Here is a 12,108-nt window from a genome sequence, read left to right as displayed (position 1 = left end):
TAAGTAGTCAAAACTAAAAATTTCTTGACAGACGTCTAACGTACCATATTTCACAAAGTCCACATGAGTAACATGATTAAATTTATTTGTATTATCTTAAGTTAGAGGAAACTGAGTTTGGATCTGGTGGATCATTATTGTTATTCAACTTTGTGCAACATTTGTAATAAGAGAGATCTAATACACACAAGTGCAACAAAATAGTTAGGATTCAGAATCACAGTAGACATACGTAAAAACCAGAGCTTTGTCAATGATGGCCATTTGATTTTGGGAAAACCGTTTACTTCATTGGACTTCATATGTAAAAGAAAGAAAAAAACAATAATTTCTATATAATATACATTTAAAATTATTAGCATGAAGATACCTTTTAAGTGCTCAAACTTTGTAGAAATGGTGGTTAGCAATGTCAGTTTTATTAGGTTCTGGCATATATTATATGATTACAAAAGTGTGATTAGTCGAAAAACATTACAAATCACTCTTGATCACTCTCCCTGACCTATGAAGGGGCTGTATTCTAACTCTCTGTATGTTGATTGAAATAAGTTTTTGCAAAGACACAAGTTATGTCCTCAATTATTTCCTCTTGTTCACGGAAAATTTATGATGAGTACTAAAATGTGTTAAATACCTACTAAGTGCCAAGGGCTGTGCTAAACATTTTCAATGAATTGTTTATTGGATTCCTAACAAAACCTTATAAAGCAGTGTGATTATCACTTCCATTTGACACAAAAGGGAATTAAGCAGTGGTGAAGTTTGGGTTCATACGTGAGTAACCTAAAGCCAAAGTCCATTATACTTCACATCTGTAATGTGGCTCATATTTTAACTGATATTATAGCTTTTTAATTTTTTGCAACTGATAAAGGTGGCAAAAAAAAAAAAAAAAACTTAAAAATTAAACTCATGGAGTAACCTGGAAAACTAAGGTTATTTACTCCATCACTGTTTTGAAAGAATTTCAATGCACTCTACACTTAATGTGGGTTGACATTGGCCTGCTGTAGGGTCAGGGGTACTGAGTGTGGCAGTGCTTGCATGGGATTTTTTTAAGAAGGTCTTCATTATCTTCATTACCTCCACCATAGTTTGGCCTCAGGACAAACAACAGGGAAGGAACACAGTTGTTGCCCATCAACAAAAAATAAGATTAAAGATTTATGGAGCATGGCCCCACCCATCAGAACAAGACCCAGTTTCCCCCTCAGTCAGTCTCTGCCATCAGGAAGCTTCCATAAGTCTCTTATCCTTCTCCATTAGAGGGCAGACAAAATGAAAACCACAATCACAGAAATCTAACCAACTTATCACATGGATCCTAGCCTGTCTAACTCAATGAAACTATGGCCATGCCGTGTAGGGCCATCCAAGATGGACAGGTCATGATGGAGAGTTCTGACAAAACATGGTCCAGTGAAGAAGGGAATGCAAACTACTTCCATATTCTTGCCTTGAGAACCCCATGAACAGCATGAAAAGGCAAAAAGACAGGACACTGAAAGATGAACTCCCTAGGCCGGTAGGTATCCAATATGCTATGGGAGATCAGTGGAAAAATAACTCCAGGAAGAATGAAGAGACAAAGCCACAGCCAAAACAACACTCCAGCTGTGGATGTGACTGGTGATAGAAGCAAGATCCGATGCTAAGAGCAATATTGCATAGGAACCTGGAATATTAGGTCCGTGAATCAAGGCAAATTGGAAGTGGTCAAACAGGAGACAGAAGAGTGAACACTGACATTTTAGGAGTCAGTGTACTAAAATGGACTGGAATGGGTGAATTTAACTCAGATGACCATTAGATCTACTACGGTGGGCAGGAATCCCTTAGAAGAAATGGAGTAGCCATCATAGTTAACAAAAGAGTCTGAAATGCAGTACTTGGATGCAATCTCAAAAATAACAGAATGATCTCTGTTCATTTCCAAGACAAACCATTCAATATCACGGTAATCCAAGTCTATGCCCCAACCAGTAATGCTGAAGAAGCTGAGTTGAATGGTTCTATGAAGACCTACAAGACCTTTTAGAACTAACACCCCAAAAAGATGTCCTTTTCATTACAGGGGACTGGAATGCGAAAGTAGGAAGTAAAGAAATACCTGGAATAACAGGCAAATTTGGCCATGGAGTACAGAATGAAGCAGGGCAAAGGCTAATAGAGTTTTGCCAAGAGAACGTACTGGTTATAGTAAATACCCTCTTCCAACAACACAAGGGAAGATTCTACACATGGAATGACCAGATGGTCAACTCCGAAATCAGATCGATTATATTCTTTGCAGCCAAAGATGGAGAAGCTCTATACAGTCAGCAAAACCAAGACCGGAAGCTGACTATGGCTCAGATCATGAACTCCTTATTGCCAAATTCAGACTGAAATTGAAGAAAGTGAAGAAAACCACTAGGCATTCATGTATGACCTAAATAAAATTCCTTATGATTATACAATGGAAGTAAGAAATAGATTTAAGGGACTAGATCTGATAGAGTACCTGATGAACTATGGACGGAGGTTTATGACTTTGTACAGGACACAGGAATAAAGACCATCCCCATGGAAAAGAAAGGCAAAAAGTAAAATGGCTGTCTGAGGAGGCCTTACAAATAGCGGTGAAAAGAAGAGACGCAAAAAGCAAAGGAGAAAAGGAAAGATATACCCATTGAATGCAGAGTTCCAGAGAATAGCAAGGAGAGATAAGAAAGCCTTCCTCAGCAATCAACGCAAAGAAATAGAGGAAAACAAATGAAAAGGAAAGACTAGAGGTCTCTTCAAGAAAATTAGAGATAGCAAGGGAACATGTCATGCAATGATGGGCTCGATAAAGGACAGAAATGGTATCGACCTAACAGAAGCAGAAAATATTAAGAAGAGGTGGCAAGAATACACAGAAGAACTGTGCAAAAAAGATCTTCACAATCAGATATTCACTATGGTGTGATCACTCACCTAGAGGCAGGAATCCTGGAACGTGAAGTCAAGCGGGCCTTAGAAAGCATCTCTATGAACAAAGCTAGTGGAGGTGATGGGATTCCAGTTGAGGTATTTCAAATCCTAAAAGATGCTGCTGTGAAAGTGCTGCACTCAATATGCCAGCAAATTTGGAAAACTCAGCAGTGGCCACAGGACTGGAAAAGACCAGTTTTCACTCCAATACCAAAGAAAGGCAATGCCAAAGAATGCTCAAACTACCGCACAATTGCACTCATCTCACACGCTAGTAAAGTAATGCTCAAAATTCTCCAAGCCAGGCTTCAGCAATACGTGAACCGTGAACTACCAGATGTTCAATCTGGTTTTAGAAAAGGCAGAGGAACCAGAAATCAAATTGCCAACATTCACTGAATCATCAAAAAAGCAAGAGAGTTCCAGAAAAGCATCTATTTCTGCTTTATTGATTATGCCAAAGCCTTTGACTGTGTGGATCACAATACTGTGGAAAATTCTGGAAGAGTTGGGAATACCAGACCACCTGATCTGCCTCTTGACAAACCTATATGCAGGTGAACAAGCAACAGTTAGAACTCGACATGGAAAAATAGACTGATTCCACATTGGGAAAGGAGTCTTTCAAGGCTGTATATTGTCACCCTGCTTATTTAGCTTATAAGTAGAGTACATCATGAGAATGAATCAGAAGCTGGAATTCATATTGCCAGGAGAATTATCAATAACCTCAGATGTGCAGATGACATCAAACTTATGTCAGAAAGTGAAAAGGAACTGAAGAGCTTCTTGATGAAAGTGAAAGAGGAGAGTGTAAAAGATGGATTAAAATCAAAATTAAAAAAGCTAAGATGGTGGCATCTGGTCCTATCACTTCATGGCAAATAGATGGGGAAACAATGGAAACAGTGAGAGACTTTCTTTCCTTGAGCTCCAAGATCAATGCAGATGGTGACTGCAGCATTAATTTGAAAGATGCTTGCTATTTGGTAGAAAAGCTATGACCAACCTAGACAGCATATTTAGAAGCAGAGACAGTCCTTTGCCAACAAATGTCCATCTAGTCAAAGCTATGGTTTTTCCAATAGTCATATATGAATGTGAGATCTGGACTATAAAGAAAGCTGAGCACCAAAGAATTGAAGCTTTTTAATGGTGTTGGAGAAGACTCTTGAGAATCCCTTAGCCCATAAGGAGATCAAACCAGTCCATCCTAAAGGAACTCAGCCCTGAATATTCATTGAAAGGACTGATGCTGAATCTGAAACTCCAATACTTTGGCCACCTGATGCAAAGAACTGACTCACTGGAAAAGACCCTGAAGCTGGGAAAGATTGAAGGTGGGAAGTGAAGGGGATGACAGAGGATGAGATGGTTGGATGGCATCACAGACTCAATGGACATGAGTTTGAGTAAGCTCCAGGAGTTGGTGATGGACAGGAAAGCCTGGTACGCTGCAGTCCATGGGGTTGAAAAGAGTCGGACAACCCTGAGCGACTGAGCTAACTAACTAACTACACTTAAGCTAAGATTCGAGGAACAGCATCCCTTTGCACTAGGGATGACATGGTATCAGCCACCAATTGGAAAGGGAAGCAGAGTTGTTCAGAACATGAGTCAAGGCCTTGTTTTGCCACTTGATAACTATATGACCTTGGGCACATTACTTAGGAGCTCTGTGCTTTAGTTTATGAGTTTCGTACATGCAAACAAGGATAATATTTGCTAGGGCTTTGAGATGAAAGGAGTTTATACATTAGTAATTAATAATGTCTATGGCACATAGCAAACCCTCAAAGAAATTAGCTAAGTCAGTAGCAGCAAGCCACCCTTTAAAATGGAGTTCTCTTGTACGAATGCAGTGTGCACAGGTCACCTTCTCCTGACTTTGGGAGGGAATGCTGTAGCAGGGAAGGCAGATCCCCCTGTTGGAGGCTGTAGCAGAGGAGGCAGACTCTCCTGTAGGAATATTAAGATAGATTCATCCAATAACAAAGGCTTCCTCTTATGGCGCAGCAGTAAAGAATCTGCCTGCTGATGCTGAAGACTCCATTTGGATCCCTGAGTTGCGAAGATTCCCTGGAAGAAGGCATGGCTACCCACTTCAGTATTCTAGACTGGGAAATCCATGGACAAAGGAGCCTGGTGAGCAACAGTCCATGAGTTCCAAGAGCTGGACACTACTTAGCAACTAAACAACAACAAAATCCATCAATGCATACTTCATTCAATAACACATCCTCATCTTACAATGTCAAGGATCAGAAAGCAAAGCAACCTGACAATAAATATATGTATTTACTCAAGTAAACCTTACAACTCCAAGATATTTTAGTTAACTGAGACTTTAATAAAATTTTGTTTAACACATTTAGAATGTAGCAATGTCTTTACTAAATATGATATGATTGTGGTCTAAAACATACTCCATTCCAGGGAATTGCTTCAAACAACAACTATATCTAAATTTCTAAAGCACAACTACAAAAGTTATATTTTTGCCTTAGCTAATAAAGTTTACTGTCATGTCATAAAAAAAGGTTTGAAACCAAAACAATTTCATTGAAATGATTTTTAAAAGAAATATGTAAATTGATTAATAAAATATTTAAGCCTGTTACCCTAATGTTAGGTTCGCATTATCTAATAAAAACAAATCTCCTATTTTGCCTCATATTTGAAATGAACACAATTGAGGAAAAAAAGATCAACAATTTTGTATTGCTGGCATTCTTTTCCCAGAGTTTTAATCCTCCTTATTTTCTGCTATCACATTATTTATTCTTCTCTAGTACTTAGTGCAGTTCCAATTTTCTCTTCAAATTATCCTTGGAAGGGAAGCAAAATTGAGGTTCATGCACAGATATCTGCATAATAATTGGTGTCAGGTTAACTAATGGTTATGGGTTCAAACTAATACTCATCTGTAAAATGTATCAAATCAGTGCATGGATTTAAGACAAATTAACTTAGTTTCCATTGATAAAAGCAAGTCTGTGTGCTCATGAATATGCTAACGACCCCCCAGTGACTCGGCTGGAAGGAGAGGGACAGGCACCTTGTAAACCTTCTAGCTGCTATTTCACTATACCACTTGTTCTCGTGACTATGGTTTCTGAGAAGCACAATCGGGCCTGAGTTAACCTAAGTCGGAATAGAGAAATAATGACAGATTTATACAAAAGTTTATGCCATATTAACATTTTTTATTTAAAAAATATGTTCCATGTTAAGAGGGATAAGATTTCTCTGAAAACTGGGCTCCATCCAACAACTGCAATAAGGTATAAAACCTTAATACCACAGGGTTGGGTTGGTTAATTGTTTATTTAGATTTAGATTGGGTTGAGTTTTTGTCCTAGTAATTGGTTGTAAGGGAGAAAGCATATGATACATTTAATTAAACCATGAAGGAAGAAAAAGATTAAAACTTGATTTGTATTTAAAAAAATACACCCCTTTGACCATTTTTGCAAGCAATTATATATTGTGTTAGTTTTGCATGATACTGTCTTTTTTAAGTAAAGAAATTTAAGGGAAAAAAAGGAAGAAATATGTTCTGGTAAAGTATTTGCAACTTATCTGATAATAATACCAGTAACCTAATAATCATAGAACCTAACTCTGTCACAGACAATGATTCCATTTTATTTTTTAATATTAAAAAGACTTTTATTGGGTCTTTAAAATCCATTTATTCATTTTTTGTAAATAACATTAAAGTTAAAAACTAATTTGATTTTAAGTTAACTCAAATATGAAAAATACAGATTAGTTAATTTAATCTAATTTAATGAACAATATTGTAATTCAAATTAGATATGAAAAGATAATAATCTGGATTTATTGAGGATGGAAAGTTTAAGCTGTTTAAGCTGGAATGACAATAGTATGTATAAAAGAATATCTTATTATTTAAATGGGTTTTATTGATTTAATTATCATATATCTAATCATATGTTCTTTTTCCTTAAATCACACTAGATCAATATTTACAAATTTGTAAAATTGTAAAATTCCAAATTTTACAATTAAATGTATTCTATATTATGCAATTTTATACTAGTTAAGTCTATATAGCTTCAAAATTATATACCAACTTATAAGTAGATAAACTAAAATTAAGGTATGAAAACTATCCAGTTACTTTGAGTTGCATAACTATGGATTGATGAAAGAATTTGGGAGGCATGATTGTCCATGTGAATAAATGGGAAAGTGTGTGAGATATCGCATTAGTATGCAGATCCTGTGTCTCTGGTAAACTTTTATTTTCTATTTAACTGCATCAGAGCATTTTCTGGTATTATATGAGAGAATTTCTTAAATTTAATAGTGCAACAGCAACATGGTAGTAGTAATTTGGTAGAAAAAGAAAGATTTCCTAAGAAATTATAGACATTTATATAGTGCATCCCTAGACATCAAAACCAAACACAGGCAAATCTTTTAAACAAGTATATATTGACTTTCCATCTTAAGTTCATTCTCTGAAAGTCTGATTAAGTCAAGAACTAACAGATGCTACAAGTCTGACTCTCTAAGTGTCTGTCTTTAACACCACTGCAATGATATATCTCATGTTTATGGGTTAAAAGCTTCTCTGAATCGTAAACAAAGATAAGGAATGAAACCAATGACTTCAAATAATGTTCTTTAAATATATTTGTTTTCTGAAATGTTGACCATTATCATGGTATCTCTAAAAACAGAATTCTGTTTTTCAAGTTGTGTTCAATGTCATACATAAACAAGTTTTGTATAGTAAATGCATATTTTGATCTTTAAAGTATTTTGTTAATTGTTCTATAGCAATCACTAAGGCAAGTCTTAAAAATTAAGTAACTCTCAAATTTTAACTATGGAGGTAAAGGTTGGAAAAAATATTGCTATAATTGTTTCAGATATGATCTAAAATAGAAATATGTAATAATACTATTAACTGAATTTTGATTAGATTTTACATGTTTATCAAATAATTTTTCCATGCTAACATAGAGCTTATAAGGTAAACTTCTTGTTCTGATATTATTTGAATTTTTTACTGAAGTAAATATCTGTTATGCATAAAAGAATGATAAAATATGTACAAGTGAATCTGAAGGTTCTCATACGTGTTGACTCAATTTAAAGTTCACTATATCCTAGGCATCACCAATGAGAAAATTACATACACCTTGGCCATTCATTTAGCATAGTCTTAAAATTACAGACCCAAGTCTGATTTCTTTTTTTAATATTTTGTGATTCATTTTTTTTCAAAGTGAATGAACGATCTTATGTATTCTAGAAGTTTACATATTTTATCTAACAAAATTATATTTTGGCATGTGTCAAGATGGAGACTTGTAGCAATAACCAAAAGCATATTCTTAAAGACACCCAAATATTGCAGGTAAAACATATTTTAGCTCACATTACCCATGTAATTTCTCAACTCTATATTTTATCTTACATATTTAGAACTGGCATTAGATTCTGTGCATTCATTTTATGATCTAATAGGGTAATATCATCCAGAAAAATAAATTAATTCTTTATGGCTGAAAGCATGTGTCAGTGCTCTGATATTTCTTTACAATGAAAGAAAGCAAACTGTAGAATATAATAACATGAATTCTTATTTCAAATTTTCAATGATTTTCTCAAATAATAAGCCTTTGCCAAAAGATCCACAATATTCATTCCTGAATATTCCACACTATTATTTGAAAATAAAAATTATAAATCATTATAATTGTTACCAAAAATAAGCTATTCAAGAAAATTATGGGGTTTTGGTTAGCAATTAGAGATTATAGAATTTGAGGAAGTTTCTTATTATAAAATATGATATTAATTTTATGTAACACCTCCTTCTAAGAAAATAAACTAAAAGAACTGCTATTTTTAGGTTTTGTTACTATCCCATGACATTGGGTTAGGCATTTAATGTGTTCTTTCCATTTCCTCCCCTAATTATCTAATGGCTATTTACAAAGTTACATTCAAAAACAATATCCATTTCCACAAATGTGTCAGAGAACTTAGTACAATTAATGAATGACAGGAGATAGGAAACCAGTCATAATATTTTTTAAAGAATCACAAAAACAAGACTTAATTGAAGTTTCCATTATTTGGAGAAATATATGGAAGAATTGAGTAGAAACTTATAAAGGAATTACTCAAAATGAGTTGGTGGTCCACTGTTAATGTGCCTGATATGGATGATTAAGTACAGAATTTCTCCATGGAAAGACATTTTGCAGATTTATCATTTCATTTGGGTATGAAAATATACTAAAATTATGTCAATCAATATAATTTGAACCCAAATCTGACATCTAATTTTCCTCAGCAATAAATTTGTCATGTCTCTATACAAACATCTTATAAAGTAGACACTCGTTTCTTAAACTGTCCAATTGTCTGTACTGTTGAAAGAAGCATTAACAGATGTTTCATCTCGACATTTCAGTAAGTTCTATCCTAGAAATTATTTTTTTTAAAACACACTTTAATTTCTCTTTAACAATCTGATATACCCAATTGGGAAATCTTGGCTATTTTCTTTGTTATCTCAATATCACACCCTCCCAAAAAAGCTTGCAGAGGGTTATCAGACAAATGGAAGCAACACATTCTATTACTTCTTAGCTATAAAAAGCTTTGAAATTAGAAATACCAACATTTTCTCAACCCTAGTTGTTTTTTTTCCTCTGTTGCCCACCCCATGATCCAACACAGCGGAAACAGTTCAGGGTTAATAAAAGAGATTTAAACACATCTGGCAACAGCGAACAATGAAAATTCCATTAGTTTAGTAGTTCGAGATGTATGTGTAAATAGAGGTAGAAGGCAAATAGAAGACAAATATAATAAATCCAAAGTTATTACTTTTCCTTAGATTCTCCATTGTGTTTAACAGCAGAGTGAGTGAGGCTCCAAGATCCCCATAAGTATTCTCTCATCCCCTTTTTAAAACAGTGATTATATGGAAAGTTTAAAGACTCTTGGTGGGGGAAAAATGTTTTCCAGCTGTCAAAATTTAAGCTTAGCTAATAGTAGAGCTAATTTTAAAAGGCATTGTTCCCTGATTAAGATATTTGTTCAGAAGTATGCCTTTAAATCCATTTAGATGTTTTATTACTTCCCAAATTTATTTTCTAGAATAGCACTGTACATAATATTATCTAGTAGTAACAGGTATTGTGTACATCTTGGGGAGATATACTGTCGTTTTTCTAACACATGAAGTAAATGAAAATTGTTTAAACATAATTTCAATGTCACTAGCTGAGTTCTATAGTAAAAACATTGTCAAACGACTTGAGAATACTACTCTGAATAAATATATTTATTTTGAATAATGCACTTACCCAGAACAGCTCCTAAGGAAATTCTTGGTGAACTATTCTTAGGATGGAATTTGATTTTCTGAGATTCCGCAGAGGAAATGTACCCCCAGGCAAGGTGGGGAAGGGTGAAAGCCTTGCAATATGATCCTGGAGGCAGAGTGAGGTCCAGTTAGCAGAGCTTGGTGATCCTAAGGCAGGAGGTGACACTCTGCTGGAGAGACTGTTGTTCTGAGTGGACTGGAAGAGTTGTCACATTGTATGTGCTCAGCAGCAGAAGGGAAACATCAGAGCTTCCTGTTACATCACTCTGACCCCGCCTGCAGTTAGTGTTAGGTTACTTTCTTTCTCAAATGGCATACCCCAGGAAAGCAGTACTCCTTTTTTATTCTGAGACAGGAGCAAGAAGCAGCCTGAACAGACACACATCATATGCTGTATGAACACATTGTTAGCAGCAAAAGCTGGCTGGATTTCACCTTGACTGAGTTCTGTTAGAACTTGTCAAACAGAGCTGCCTATGGTTTGAAGGAAATCTGAATATAGTATTCTGCTCAAAGAATTAAAGGAGTTAGGGAGTGTGTGTGTGTGTGTGTGTGTGTGTGTTGAATTATACTTTACAAAGCATCAAGGGAATGTTTTAATGTAACATATCTTTCTTCATAGAGGAACACAGAAAAGTAATAACTATTTTTCCATCATAATTAGTTCTGTGATCTAATTCTTGTTAATTTGGACCTCGATAATCAGAGCTATTCCCTCATCAGTTTTCCACAATTAAATGATGAAACTCTTTCCTGCAGGTTTTTTTTTAACATTTTTAAAATTTTGTTCATGACATAGGAATATGTTCCAACCAGAACCATTGTGTGTGTATGTGTTGTGTATCTATAGATATACATATATAATTATTTTTCAGTATATATGAATATATATTTTAGAGAAAGTAACCTTGAGAACACTTATACATGTAAATGTTTGCACATATTTTAAAATATTTGACTTATCACCTATGAAGTAAAAAAGTAATTAATACCTTGTACCTCAAAATAACCTTAACAAAAATGCAGATAGTTTATACATATAAATTTTGAAACAAGGTAAATTATGTAACATAATTTTACATTTTACAAAAAGGTTTACCTCAAAAAGTAATTTTATTCTAAAATGTGTTTAATAAATCATTGGAAGTTATCAGGGAAGAAAGCTTTAAATGTGAAATGTACTTTTTTAAACAATATAGTATGTGTGAAATACAACAATAGTTATAATTTCTGAAACCTAAACTGCACTAAAAGTCACTTGCTTTGTATGGATATCAATTTTCTCATCTGTAAACTAGAAGAGATGTATCAAATAATATCTAAAATTCCTATATTTTTAACATTTTCAATCAACAAATTAGGTAACATTTAGAAATAGAGATGATATCATGATGATTTCTCAATTCTGAATAAATTTGAGATCAGAGGCACTGAAACATTGGTATGTTACTGCAATTCCAGAACAAAATGAGATGCTCAAATTCCTTGTAGAATTAACAAAAGACCAGGCAATATAAATTAAAGAAGATTCACGTTTTTTAAACAGTATGTTCCTGCTGACATTTTTATTACTTGGATCCGCAGAAGAAACTTATTACATAATTGCTGATTTTATGATCAATAGGATCAAGGTCAGTAAAAATAAACACATATAAATATGATATGTACTAATCTCTATCAAATTATAGTTATAAAGCTTATAAGAAACTAACTTATGCCTATTTAGTTATTGGGAGATAGAAAATAACCAGAGGTTGAAAGGTTGTAGA

General features: G+C 34.3%; 1 protein-coding gene across 2 annotated transcripts in view; it reads right to left on the bottom strand.

Annotated features, from left to right (window-relative positions):
• Nucleotides 1–10,601, bottom strand: part of CALCRL (calcitonin receptor like receptor) — a 124,457-nt gene extending 113,856 nt beyond the window's left edge. Inside the window, exon 1 of one of the 2 annotated variants that reach the window (XM_061433327.1) lies at nucleotides 10,320–10,601. The gene's annotated coding sequence lies outside the window, so the exon portion shown is untranslated. The remainder of the gene's footprint in view (nucleotides 1–10,319) is intronic. The other variant, XM_061433318.1, reaches the window with a different exon arrangement.
• Between the last annotated feature and the right edge of the window lie 1,507 nt (nucleotides 10,602–12,108).

The sequence above is a fragment of the Bos javanicus genome, chromosome 2, assembly GCF_032452875.1.
Source record: "Bos javanicus breed banteng chromosome 2, ARS-OSU_banteng_1.0, whole genome shotgun sequence".
Classification (NCBI taxonomy): domain Eukaryota; kingdom Metazoa; phylum Chordata; class Mammalia; order Artiodactyla; family Bovidae; genus Bos; species Bos javanicus.
Note: the sequence above shows the minus strand (reverse complement) of the source record. Positions and strands in the feature narration are given on the sequence as shown.